We start from the raw sequence: 13,696 nt of genomic DNA, 5'->3' as shown, positions 1-13,696 counted from the left end.
TCTGCTTCCCTGCTTTGCCTTAACGTTACCCATCTTCTGGTTGTGACACTCTTTCTCACGCACCCAGGAACACACAGCTGTCTATATTCAAAAGGAGAAGTGGATAATAATATAAAGAACCTGTTTAATAGGGCTGAACCTTGGAGAACCATTTTTTCTCCTCTGATTGAGTACTTTGTCATTTTAATAGGACAATCATAGTTTCACAAATCATTTAGTTAGGACAATTTCTGGGATAATTACCTTGTCAGTTAAATTTTAAAATATTGAAATTAAGGTTGAAGTTTGAAAATTATTCACAGCTTTTGCTTTCTCCTTGTTATATAAAGCCACCAATAATGTCCAGAAAGACACAAATACTCTGATACTGTAAACGCGAGATCAAATGAAGTGTAATCAATTTTTCATAGTTGTTTATAAGGTCCATGGAGTAAAGCATAATTCAGCTGACTACAGAGGCAGGGGGATATTATTCTTATATAAAATGACTTTAGTATATTTGCTAAAGTAAATTATTCAAAAAATTAGTAAAATGATTTTTAAATGACCTTTTTTAATGCTTATAAAGTAAATACACATAGAGTGCTAATAATTAATTACTGAGGTTTTTACATAGAAACAAAAGGCAAGAAGGAACATCAAGCTTCTGGTGTTATTTTCACTATGGTAAAGCAGCCCTGAGCTTCCCTGGTGGCCCAGCAGTAAAGAATCTACCTGCAGTGCAGGAGACGTGGGATCGATCCCTGGGTCAGGAATATCTCCTGGAGAAGGAAATGGCAATCCGCTCTGGTGTTCTTGTCTGGGAAATCCCATGGACAGAGGAGCCTGGTGGGCTACAGCCCATGGGGCTGCAAAAGAGCTGACGTGACAGAGCAAATAACACAACAGCAATAAAAGCAGCACTATTTGAATAGTCTAGGGCTTCACTGCCTTGCACAACAACCAGCCACATGTGGTTATTTAATTTCAGTAAAATGAAAAAAAAAATCAGTTGTTCAGTCATACTGGCCACATTTCAAGTGAGGTTCTTGGTGGGGATGACTATCAGTATGATGTGAGCGAAGGAAGAGGTGTGTGCCAGGAAATCCAGAGGAGGGGAATTTTCGGTACTGTGTTCAGAGAAGTCATGCTTGAGATTGTTCCTGATCTGAGTCTTGACAGTTCAGTAATGAGGACAACAAGGCAAATAAATGCGGGAAGGATGCTCCTATCAGAGGCAGCATCAAAAGTCGTGATATAGATTCCAGGAGTCCCCACTGTGCTTGTGAAATAAGCACCAGTGTCTTTCCACTAAGGAGCAATATGTGATGAGCTGTCAAGATCTATGGGGGCCAGGCACTGAAGGTTTTACAATGCAAATAGACTTGTGTTTTATCCTGTAAAATATGTATGAAGCTTTTCAATACCTGAATAACAAGGTCAGCTATGCATTTTTAGGGAGTTTACTTCACAAATGCATGGAGTATAAGCCGAGCTGTATCATTTCCTCTTTAGTAGCTAAGTCCGACTCTTGGCAATGCCCCCAGGCTCCTCTGTCCATAGGATTTCCCAGGCAAAATATTGGAGTGGATTGCCATTTCCTTTTCCGGGGGGATCTTTCTGACTCACGGATCAAACCTGTGTCTCCTGCATGGCAGACAGATTCTTTGCCACCGAGCCACCAGGGTACAGCCTTTAAAATTCTGAGTCACCATATTGTACACCTGTGACATGTAATATTGTTCATCAAATACATTTCAGTTAGAAAAAAGAAAAGAAAGAAATCAACAAACGGGTTTGGCAATTTCTCATGTGTTTATTTTTGTGATTGAGACTGTTCCGCTCCACTCAAAGTTCTTGCTTAAATACCCTCAATCCTTAACCCTTCATGATTTAATCAATAAGTATGCTGTTCATTGACTATTATGTTTAAAATAGTTTCAGTAGGTACTAAATTGAAAAGAGGAAAGCAATTCTAAAGACTTTAAATCCCCAAATATTCCCCAAATGTTACTCTTTTTTGTTAAAACCTCTTCTGGAAGACATTTTTAGAGCCATTAACCAGTGGTTCCATTTTATGTAAAAAAAAAAAAATGCTTATTGAATGCTCACTATTACTAGATGCAATTCTAGAAGCTAAGAACAAAGAAGAAATGAGCTCTGACTCCTCTGATTAACCAGCAAGGTTGCTCTAGTATAGTTTTACCTCCTCTTCCCTTCCCTGCCCTCTTCTGGTAGATACAGAAAAGTTTTCTGAAATAGACCAAAGTCAAGTGGTTGGAGGAGACATTGCCTGTAATTAGCATCTGTAGCATTAGTCTCTTATTTAAAAAATAATGACTAGAATAGCAGAAATAGGAATAAATAATAGTGGGTGTGAGAATTATTTTGTTGTAATTTCCTAAGAGAAATATTGTAAATATCGTCCTTTGTCCAAAGGAGAATTTTTTTGTACATTCCTTGTGCTTGGGAAAAGAAGGATGCTATAGTGATAATACACAGTGAGAGAAGCTAAGTTTTCTTGAATTTTAGTCTTCTGTGACATTTCCATGAGATATCACTTACTTAAAACATAAAAATTACCTGTTTATGCTTCCCCATAAATATACTTCAAATATGCTAGGTTTTTTCTTTATAATATTTTTTCCATTTCTGATTATTTAAATAACTGATCACAGAAATCTTGAGTAATCTCAGACTTAAATTATGAAATTTAATTACAATTCTGGAAAATTCTCCATTCATGTTGTTTAATATAACTGTAGTTCATAACAACTCACAAGAAGCAGGAACTTTTATTTTTAGAAAGTATATATTGTGGAAAGATAAAAATGTTTTCGTTTTTCAGGTTTTTCTATATTTTGTTAAAGAAAAAAATAACTAAATTGGTAAATGGGGCAAAAATAACTGATTGAACTTTCAAGCCATGATCTAAATAAAAGGTTTATTACCTACTCTCCAAGATAGTATAACTATTATTGCTATTTTGAGGCAACTTAGCAGCAGCAGCAGCAACATTACCTTTAGAAAAATGATCAGTCATAATTATGTTTTTAATCAGAAGAAAGGCCAATGATTCTTACCCACTAATGAAGAAAACCCAAAAGGTTATAATCATTATTGCCAAATAGAATATGAAATATTTGCATCTAATTTAGCAATCTTATTTCATCATTCGTGCTCCCCCCCAAGTCTTTCATATCCTTTTTTGAACCAGCTTTGTCATATTGCTGGTTCCTGCTTTAATGAGTTCGTTAAATCTTTTGCTTGTATTCACTCTGCCTCTGAGAATGTTTTTGTTGTTTGTTACATTTTGAAGTTATGTTTTGACTATCTGAAAATTAAATAATGATCTAGTTATTCTATTTACCACTAAATCCATTATGATGGAACACATACCTGAGGATCCCATCTGTAAAGATGGTGCCCATAACCAACAGAATTTCTAGAAATATTTGTGGATAAGACCAGGTTGATTTAGTCATCTGGGAAATAGAAAATGAGCAGATCCTAGACGCTGCAGAGCTCAGTTCTTTGAAAGAATAAAGAAGAATAAAGAAGCCCTGCCGGCCTTGGCTCTTCAAGTTTATAGTAAGACAGAGTAGACTGTCTTGGTTATCTGCTTTTGTAAACGCTGCGTGTTTGGTAAGTGGTAAATGAATGATTATATGCAAACTGATTCACCAAAATGCAAAGTAGCAGCATGTATTTATTTATATTAATAAACATAGTCAATAAACAAACATGCCCTTAGGGGAAAAATGGAAAAACACAGTTTTAGAAAGGAAAATAAAGAATCTCTTGATGGATGATTGGATCCTAAATATTCATTATCAGTACCTCAAGTCTTTGATTTTATGGGAACTGTTTATAACATTTCCCCAAGAATTCCAAGAAAAATTGTGCCCAGAAAAGAAATCAAGTTAAAACAACTTTTAAGGTGAAGCTTTTTGTTGTTTTGTTGTCTTTCATGTCTTCCTTTCAAATCAAAGAAACTTAAAACATGACTGAATGTATTAATGCTTATAAAATGTTGATTTATATTCCCTTAGTCCATCTTAAAGAGATCAGTTATCAAAAACCATCAGGGACAATGGTGTGTGTCTATAGGCAGTACTATTTAGTCTGTTGTTTGTACCTTTAAGAAATATTAAAAATAGATTTCTATGTAAAAGACCATTCTATAACAGAATTTAGGTATCAACAGAGTTGCGCATTGTTGTTTGTCTTGAAAAGAACAATTCTTGTTAAGTTAAAAACACTTTAGAGTTTGTTTTTGAGGTTAAAGTGGTTGGGGGCAGAAAGGTTAAAAAGAGGAAGTTTTGGCAGCCTCAGCACTTCAGTGCATGTGAGTATAGTCTGGCAAAAAGACATTCAGGAGTGGGCCTTGTTAAAATGAAGCATTTATTTTAAAACTTAATTGAAATGAAAATATGTCTGCTTAGTGTCTGTTAAGTTCAGCTTATTGATTTCAATCAAAGAAAATACTCCTGAAAGTTGTGTTTGTACCAAACTTGTAGTTTCATGCTGCTGCTGCTGCTGCTTAGTCACTTCAGTCATCTCCGTGACATAAGGTTTAAAACGGCAAAGAAAACTGTGCATTATCCAGAATCCAATGTCTTCAAAAGTAAATGATGTTTCATTTCCTTTTGGATGTTAAGATGCTAGTAAGGTGGTGTTGTTGGAGAGGAGACTAGATGGCCGAGGACACAAAGGCATCAAGTGAGAAACGTTTCCCCATGCTTTTGCTGCGGACAGCTTCAACCAAACATGTCAAGGAAAGCTTAACTGTGGTCTTAAAATATGAGATTGTCTGGGAAATCAGAGCCAGCTGGCATCAATTCAGAAAAAGAGGTTTTTCCACTGCATTTGAGAATACTGAAATTGCCATCATCGGTCAGTCATATAAGGGCATCAGGCAACCTGCTCTAATCCTGCTTGCCAATGATGGTAAAGATCTGCCATTGCCTATGGAGCTATTCATGTTTGCATGCACACAGGAAGTATGATTGCTGGATTACAGAGCAAGGACGGCTGCTGTTGGCAAGGAAAACTCATTGTTAACATTGCATCAGCTGATTGCAGGATTACAAGTTAGAGAGCAATACACTGTAGGAAAAACAAAACCAATTTCATTGTATAATACCTCTCTGGGCTGTTTATGTTCACTTGCTCTCTGTTTTCAAGTTTTGGTGTTCACTCTATTAGCTCGTGTGCATGCTAAATCGCTTCAGTCCTGTCTGATTTTCTGTGACCCTATGGACTGGAACCTGCCAGGCTCCTCTGCCCATGAGATTCTCCAGGCAAGATTACTGGAGAGGATTGCCATGTTCTCCTCCAGGGGATCTTCCTGACCCAGGGATCAAACCCCCGTCTCTTATGTCTCCTGTATTGGCAGGCAGGTTCTTACCACGAGCATCACCCAGGAAGCCCTTTACTCTATTAAATAGACACCTTCAGTAAGGTATCATTCCTGAAGTGCTTTCTTAGAAGCTACCTTGTTAATTAAGAAGTTACTTAAAAGTTGTATTGTTATAAAATACTAAAGACTTTCCACTGAATATATTATCTTCATTTTTAAAAGTCATAGGGGAATAAAAGATGAGTTTCTACTAAAATTTCAATAAAATTTTATTAAGATAATGGGAAGACTTTTTATCAAGGGTATTAAAACAAACAATGAAATGAAATGCAGCAACTAAAGTACAGAAAAGACACCAAAATGAGAAAAGATTTATAACTAAGCAACATTAACATTTAATCACTGTACAGGCATATCTTGTTTTATTGCCCTTTGCTTTATTGTGCTTGGCAGATACTGTTTTCTACAAATTGAAGGTTTATGGCAACCCTGCCACAAACAACTCTATTGGCACCATTTTTCCAACCACATTTTCTTGCTTTGTGTCTCGGTGGCTCATTTTGGTAATTCTTGCAATATTTTAAACTTTTTCATTAAATTTGTTAAGGTGATCTGTAATCAGTGATATTTGATGTTATATTGCAAAAAGATTATGACTCGCTGAAGACTCATGATGGTTAGCATTTTTTTAAGCAATAAAGTATTAATTAAGGCATGTACCTTGTTTTTAGACACAATGTTATCATACACTTCAGTTCAGTTCAGTTCAGTTCAATTGCTCAGTCGTGTCTGACTCTTTGTGACCCCCCAGTTGCAGTACGCCTGTCCATCGACAACTCCCAGAGTTCACTCAAACTCACATCCATCGAGTCGGTGATGCCATCCAGCCATCTCATCCTCGGTCGTCCCCTTCTCCTCCTGCCCTCAATCCCTCCCAGCATCAGAGTCTTTTCCAATGAGTCAACTCTTCGCATCAGGTGGCCAAAGTATTGGAGTTTCAGCTTTAGCATCATTCCTTCCAAAGAACACCCAGGATTGATCTCCTTTAGAATGGACTGGTTGGACCTCCTTGCAGTCCAAGGGACTCCCAAGAGTCTTCTCCAACACCACAGTTCAAAAGCATCAATTCTTCGGCACTCAGCTTTCTTCACAGTCCAACTCTCACATCCATACATGACCACTAGAAAAACCATAGCCTTGACTAGATGGATCTTTGTTGGCAAAGTAATGTCTCTGCTTTTGAATATGCTATCTAAGTTGGTCATACTTTCCTTCCAAGGAGTAAGCGTCTTTTAATTTCATGGCTGTAATCACCATCTGCAGTGATTTTGGAGCCCCCCAAAATAAAGTCTGACACTGTTTCCACTGTTTCCCCATCTATTTCCCATGAAGTGATGGGACCAGATGACAGAGTCTTCGTTTTCTGAATGTTGAGCTTTAAGCCAACCTTTTCACTCTCCTCTTTCACTTTCTTCAAAAAGCTTTTTAGTTCCTCTTCACTTTCTGCCATAAGGGTGGTGTCATATGCATATCTGAGGTTCTTGATATTTCTGCTGGCAATCTAGATTCCAGCTTGTGGTTCTTCCAGCCCAGCATTTCTCATGATGTACTCTGCATAGAAGTTAAATAAGCAGGGTAACAATATACAGCCTTGATGTACTCCTTTTCCTATTTGGAACCAGTCTGTTGTTCCATGTTCAGTTCTAACTGTTGCTTCCTGACCTGCATACAGATTTCTCAAGAGGCAGGTCAGGTAGTCTGGTATTCCCATCTCTTTCAGAATTTTCCACACTTTATTGTGATTCACACAGTCAAAGGCTTTGGCATAGTCAATAAAGCAGAAGTAGATGTTTTTCTGGAACTCTCTTGCTTTTTCCATGATCCAGCAGATGTTGGCAATTTGATCTCTGGTTCCTCTGCCTTTTCTAAAACCAGCTTGTACATCTGGAAGTTCATGGTTCACATATTGCTAAAGCCTGGCTTGGAGAATTCTGAGCATTACTTTACTAGTATGTGAGATGAGTGCAAGTGTGTGGTAGTTGTGCATTCTTTGGCATTGCTTTTCTTTGGGATTGGAATGAAAACTGACTGTTTCCAGTCCTGTGGCCACTGCTGAGTTTTCCAAATTTGCTGGCATATTGAGTGCAGCACTTTCACAGCATCATCTTTCAGGAGTTGAAATAGCTCAACTGGAATTCTATCACCTCCACTAGCTTTGTTTGTAGTGATGCTTTCTAGGCCCACTTGACTTCACATTCCAGGATGTCTGGCTCTAGGTGAGTGATCACACCATCATGATTATCTTGGTCTTGAAGATCTTTTTGTACAGTTCTTCTGTATATTCTTGCCACTTCTTATTAATATCTTCTGCTTCTGTTAGGTCCATACTATTTCTGTCCTTTATTGAGCCCATCTTTGCATGAAATGTTCCCTTGGTATCTCTAATTTTCTTGAGGAGATCTCTATAGTCTTTCCCATTCTGTTGTTTTCCTCTTTGCATTGATCGCTGAAGAAGGCTTTCTTATCTCTTCTTGCTATTCATTTACTTATACTACAGTATAAAGCACAGATAAATTTTATATGCACTGGGAAACAAAAAATCATGTGACTTACTTCATGCAATATTCACTTTATTGTGGTGGTGTGGAACCAAAACTGCAGTATCTCTGAGGCATGCCCATGATCGTTGTGTAAAAATCCAGAAATATGCACCAATCTTAAACCTCTTTTATTTCTTTTATTGGTCTTGCACAGTTCTGTGTCCAGAATCAATACTAAACAAACAAGAATTCATTCACTCTAAAAATCAATCAAAACCACAATGAAAATTTAGTAAAAAACCTGCATTTTACTGGGGGTATCATTAGGAATTTATTAGATGGTATGAAGAAAAACTAAGAATGTTATCCTTCTTGTGGTGTTCGTAATTAGCATAACTAAGTGCGTGCTATCTTTTGAAAAGTAGGATTAAAATCAAAACTAATATTTTGAACTAATTAAACAAAATCAACATGTTGGGGAAAATTTTTATGTGGGCAGTGTTTAAATTTAGATCAAATACTGTCTTCAGGTGGGGAAGATCCCCTGGAGAAGGGAATGACTACCCACTCTAATATTCTTGCCTGAAGAATTCTATGGACAGAGGAGTCTGAAGAGCTACATTCCATAGGGTCACAAAGATCAGATACACTGAGAATCTAAAGCTTTCACTTTCTCAAGTGACAGTTTTTTGACTTAATCCAAATATCTGAACATCACTGAGATATAGGCAAAATATATTGGCTTGTTTAATGTATAAAGTTGCCTTTTTTTTTTGAATGAAATGCTTTGGAGTTCTGACTGGCGTGATAAGCAGAACAGCAGTGCCACAAGAAAAACATTTCATGGAGAAAATCAAGCTTTTGGGGAACGCCACAATCACATCCACACTCCTGACATCTGTGTCTAAACTGTCTCCTTTGCCAAATGCGACTATGAAGGTAAACAACTCCCTTCTTTTCTAAAGCCATCCTTTCCACTTGGGCATAAGATTCTACCTTCTTTCACCTACTCACCTATTAGAGAACTATTTTTTCCTCTCTCTGGTGCAGGTGAATAAAGTCCCCCCCACTCCATACACACTTAGCTAAGAAACATATTGTTATTTCTCCCATCTTAAAACAAAAACACTTTCTACTGATTTCAGTATCTCTTGTCAGTAATCACCATTTTCTCTTTTTGGTCTGATCCTTTTTACACCAAATCTCCCCAAATTGTTTCTATGCTCAGGTCTCCAAATCGCTTCCTATTTTCTTAAATTTCTTCCATCAGGCTGACACATTCACCTCTCCAAATGAAGTACTCGAGTCCATGTCACCACTGACTGGGGCCTGCTTCATGGGCACATAACCCGTGCAGCTGCTCAGAGCCTGGAGCATCATGAGTGCTCTGATGTCACCAGCCTGAAATTCTCAATTTTTAGACAAGGGGGCCCCACATGTTCAGTCTGCTCTGGGCCTCACACATGATACCGCCTACCCTGCTGGTGCCTTTCACGTTGCTAAAACTAGTGGACAATCCTCTGTATTTATCCTACTTTACCTATTAACAGTATCACCCAGGTCAATTGCTCCTTCCTTAGTGATACATTTTTATTTTCCTTGGTTTCCAAGACACCTCAATTTTCTTTTTATCTCAAAGCCTCCTTCTTCAGTTTTTGTCACTTGTGTCTCCTTCCCCTGACTACAAATATTGGGCATATTTTCTTCTTTAATGGTTCTCTTTCTACATTATCTCAGCGAGTCTCATGATTTTAAATACTGTCTACATGCTAATGCTGCTCCAACTCCCAACTCCAGACTCATAGACCTAACAGTCTGCTAGACCTTTCCATTTGGATCTTAAATGTAGCTTGTCCTAAATTTAACTCTTTTCCTTACACCCTCCAAACCTGATCCATCAAATCTGTTCTTCTAGTGGCTCAGATAAAAAAATCTCAGCATAATTCTTGACTCTTTCTCTCACACTCTACATCCAGGCAAGCTAGTTTTGTTCTACTTCCCAAAATGATGTCTGGAATTTTAAGTGCTGTTCTGTTCCTCACATCTCTTGCAGAAATGACTAAACTAGCTTCCAACCGGTCTCCTGGCTTCTCTTCTATTATGATTTATTCCATAAATAACTTCCATGATTTATTCCAATCACAGGAGAGTCCCATTAAAACAACCCTCTTCTAAAAACACACAACTACGTCTGCACTTTGCATAAAGTCATAGTCCTCAAGGTGGCTTACCATGTCCTAAATGGTCTGATTTCCTCCCACCTCAATGTTTTTCTCTCTGAGTGAATTTCTAAATTCTGTCCCCCTACCTTACTCCTTCCCAGCCACATGGCTTCCTTGATCTTTCTCAAAATTCCCAGGAAGACTCTCTCACCCTAGGGCCTTTGTACCAGCTGTTCACTCTATCTGTCCTTCCTTTAAGTCTTGGCTCAAGGGAGTGCTGAACTGTTTAGCCTATTGAATATGACATCCATCCACTCATCTCCCTTTAATCGGCATTACTTTTTTTTTCTCTAGAGCAAGGGTCCCCAACCTCTGGGATCTACTGCCTGATGATCTGAGGTGGAGCTCACGTGATAATAATAGAAATAACATGCACAATAAATATAATGCACTTGAATCATCCAGAAACCATTCCCCCTCCTCCCCGCCTCCAGTCCGTGGAAAAATTTTCTTCCACAAAACTGGCCCCTGCTGCCAAAATGGTTGGAGACCACTGAGCTAGAGCATTTATTACCGCCTAACATGTTACTTATAGTTTGTTTATTGTGTCTGTATGTTTTATATCTCTCTCCCTCCCATAGATACAGGAATTTTGGTTTGTGTTCTTTCATTGAGATAGTCCAAATGTCTGGAATAATCCCTGGTATGTAGGAAAGGCTCAATTACGATTTGTGGAATAAATGAATGAAACCTGGGTTTATACTGCATGTCATCACCAACAAACAACAAAACAATGACAATGATATCTTCATTACAAAAAAAAGGCAATTAGAAAAGATAAAATTATAGAAAACAAACCATCATAAGGATACTGAATTGAGCTTTGTAAACTCACTTGTGTATGTATGCTTTTTAGGATACATCAGTTCATTCACTGGGTAATCTATGCTGTGTAGAAAGAAAATATATAAGGAAATGAAAGGTCTGAAAAAAAAATCTATGATATCCATTCACTCATCTCCCTTTAATCTGCATTACTTTTTTCTCTAGAGTAGGGGTCCCCAGCCTCTGGTATCTAATGCCTGATGATCTGAGGTGAAGCTCACATGATAATAATAGAAATAACATGCACAAAAAATGTAATGCATTTGAATTATCCAGAAACCATCCCCCCTTCTCCCTGCCTCCGGTTCAAGCTTAAAGTTTACACCAACTCTAAAAACTGACTGATGGGGACTTCCCTGGAGGTCCAGTAGTTAAGATGCCACATCTCTTCTGCAGGGGGCACAGGTTCAATCCCTCACTGGTGAGGAAACTAAGACCCTACATGCTATGTGGCACCCCTCCCCCCTCAAAATAAGAAGAGCTGACTGATACTAAACAAGGTGGGGCGGTGGGGGTTGGGGGGGGTGGGCAAACATTGCTTTCACGTAAGAGACAGTGCATGCTCTGAGAAAATGTCTGTTATTTACTGTTGGTTTTTGAGTTCATGTATACTCCTGGAAAATTGCTTACAGTTTAGTGCTTATGCAATTTTAACTTGGAAATGCACCTTCTATTTATGGAAATATAAAGAATTTCTATTATACTTTCTAAGAACCCTTGCTCTCCTGGTCTCTATTCCTTACCTGAAGAAAAAAGTTAATGATATTTGTTAATTATTGAACAGGATGTTGGCTGAATGGGTTGTTACCTCACATAAAAATATTTTATGTGAATATAATTGACCCTTGAACAGTGGGGTTTTAGGGGTGCTGACCCTCCATGCAGTTGAAAATACACACGTAATTTATAGCTGGTCCAGCATATCTGTGATCCCTTTATATCTGAGGATCTTTCTATGTATATTCAACCAACCATGGATCATATAGTACTTTGGATATTTACTATTAAAAACAAAAAAAAAACCCCACATATAAGAGGACCTGTGTAGCTCAAATGCACGTTGTTCAAGGGTCAACTGTACCGCAACATTTATGAAAAATGAATTTCAGATGCGATATCTTGAATATATTGGAGAACAGTATTATAAACCTAACAATAAGATCACATATACAAATCACCTATTTTTACTTGAAGAAATTCTTTATTCATTAAAACGATCAACTCTATGCATCATGAAAAAGCCCCTCCCTTCCCACGCACTGTTTTCTTTCCTTTGCTAGCCCTGTTATTTTCACTCTAAAATCTGAACTGGAGAGGGAAGTAAGGACATCTTGGGCATTACTGGACGTTAACTTTAGCGACTTCAAATAGTTTGGGAAATTTGTTTATACCAGTGTGTTTTTTGAAAAAAAAGAAAAATTGTAGTTGGGGTTACAAAGATAGAGAACAGAAGTACAAAGTAATTAGCAGCATAAAAAAAAAAATAGGGCTTTTTTCTCCCCTGTGCAAATGTTTTTCATCTAAAGCAAATCTGGCTGTGGAAGAGTCAGGCAGGTGTTGCCACAGTGCTTTTGGGTTTCCCGGCAGGGATGCACTGGGACCTGAGACAAAACCCAGAGGAACCACAGCTAACCTCAGCCCTTTGCCCAATTTCTTCCCTGCCAGTTACCAGAGTTCACTATTGTTCATGCTCCAGGGGTCACACGCACTCTGCCTGTCTAGGGGGTAGAATTTATTCTGAACAAGTGTTTTGTTTGGCTTGCAGTATTTAAAAAAAAAAAAAAAAAGGCTGTCACTGACATTCAAAATTAGATTCCATAGAAAATTTCCTTTGTCCAGTTTTTCTTGAAAACTTCAACTCTGGGAAAGAAAGTCAGCTTGACAATATTTGTAGAGCTGAGAAAAGGCTACCTTAGGTGGCTCAGTAAAGAATCTGCCTGCCAATGGAAGAGGTGTAGATTTGATCCCTGGGTCAGGAAGATCTCTTGAAGAAGGAAATGGTAATCCACTCCAATTTGATTGCCTGGAAAATCCCACAGAGAAGCCTGGCGGTTACACTCCATGGGGTTGTAAGAGTTGGACATGACTTTGCGACGAAACAATATATTTAGTCACTAAGGAATGTCCAACTCCATAGGGTTGTAAAGAGTTAGACATGACCAAAACAACTTAGCACACACAGCACATAGAGCTCTATGGTTCCTGAAGTTCCCTCCAGCCAGTTTCACCCTTACAGGCCATTTAACTGCTCCTTTTGTGCACTGTGTTTCTGATGCGGCCAGCCCCACCGTCTGAGAGATGGAAGACAGAAAGGTAAGGGAGGGATGTCCACGCTGACTCACTCTTCTTCCCTCCCCTCAAACAAGGGTAAAGAGCTGATGGGCATATAGTTCTGCTTGAGTGGGATTCTGACAGTCCTGGGTGAGAACAGAGTGTATTTAACTTTATCTGCAAAGTTCTCCCCAGAGAAGCATCAAATGCTATATAAGGAAAAGAAATTATAGTAAGTGTTTTTACTACACTTATCTAGAGAATGTTGCCTCCAGCTGTGAAACAAGTTTATTACCATTATGATCAGACCCTCAAAGCCTTTAATCTGCTGTTTTCAAAGCAGGGGAGAAAAGAGAGAGCTAGGAAAAAAAAAAATAAAGGACTTGTTAAATTGGATTCACAAAAAATGAGAAGTGAAGATTTGTGCTAGGAGGGTAGACAGTAATTAACTTGAAATTTTCAAAACAAATCTTCTGAAGCAAGGAGTTCTTTATATA

Source organism: Ovis aries, chromosome 9 (genome assembly GCF_016772045.2).
Source record: "Ovis aries strain OAR_USU_Benz2616 breed Rambouillet chromosome 9, ARS-UI_Ramb_v3.0, whole genome shotgun sequence".
NCBI classification, from domain to species: Eukaryota; Metazoa; Chordata; class Mammalia; order Artiodactyla; family Bovidae; genus Ovis; species Ovis aries.
This window is presented reverse-complemented; position numbering follows the sequence as displayed.